Below are 1,285 nucleotides of genomic sequence, written 5' to 3'. Positions count from 1 at the left end.
CATGCATACATATTAGCTGTATGACTAGTTCAGGGTCTGTTTGTTTTCCTTCACGTGTGCTTTCCAGTCAAGTCTGATTGGGTGCCATGCCCCGGTACCACCTCTATCCCTGGGGACCTCACGGCTCTGCTCCCCACCCCCCACCCCTGCTGCTCTGATGCATGCCACCATAGGCTGCTGTTTAGCATGGTGAGCTCATGGCGGGCATGATTCCCACCGTGTGTCTCCAGTGTTGTCCCCAATGGTATGATGGGTCAACGAGGAAAGCTGTGTCCCATGGTCGGGCTGGCCCCATGGTCATATCCGTGCATCACTGTTCTAAACAGGCACATTGTCCCCAGGGCTCAGCGAGCAAGGATGTGCTCCACTCTTTCCTTTTCTTCCCCATCCCCCCCGCACTGGCAACATGCACTCCGACCAGACCAGTACTCCTTCCCCTCTTCCAAAACTGCAGCTTCAGTGCTGTCCTCTGAAGTGAATTCCCCGTGGGGGAGGGTGGTGCTGTGCACCCAGTTGGTAATGGGGCTGGCCCCTCAGGCCTCTCCATCGGTTCCCTACTTCATGTCAGTGTGTTGCGTTCCTGTCTTAGAGCTCCTGGTTGAAGTCTGTTCCCTCTTTCACTGTGGAGACACAATCAACACCCTCCCCCTGTGTGGGTTAGTGCCCTGTTCCCCTGGCTATCCCAGGTTGACCAACTATTCCAATTTGCCCAGGATCAAGGACTTTTTCACTGTTTAAAGTAGAAAAATCCTGAACATACTGAGATGGCTAGACACCCAAGGATGACATCTAGGGGATTTCATCATAAGGCAAAAAACAAAACAAAACAAACAAACCAGCAACATCAATAAAATGTATTTCACAGAAACTGTGTTGATCCATTCTTAACTTCATCCTATAGGATAACATCCATAGGTGGAAGAAAATAAAAAGTGAAGTGTTTCTTTGGGTAAATTGTGAACTACTCCCACCTAAGATAACAAAAGTTTTATTAAAGGTTTTAGATGTTTTAATTTTTATCACACACACATACAAAATCAGTTCTGTATGTCAAGAATCCATGAATCTCATACATCTGTCTTCTCTCCCACATCTATTGCCATTGCCTTCATTTATTGTCATTCACTTCGATCTTTAAAATAACTCCATGCTCTACATTCTTTTTTTATATATATAATCATTGTATTAGGGGCTCATACAACTCTTCACAATCCATACGTACATCATTTGTGTCCAGCACATTAGTACATATGTTGAACTCATCATTCTCACAACACCTGCTTTC

Source organism: Echinops telfairi, unplaced genomic scaffold (genome assembly GCF_000313985.2).
Source record: "Echinops telfairi isolate 266 unplaced genomic scaffold, ASM31398v2 ScPeMD7_7469;HRSCAF=8507_1, whole genome shotgun sequence".
NCBI lineage: Eukaryota > Metazoa > Chordata > Mammalia > Afrosoricida > Tenrecidae > Echinops > Echinops telfairi.
Note: the sequence above shows the minus strand (reverse complement) of the source record.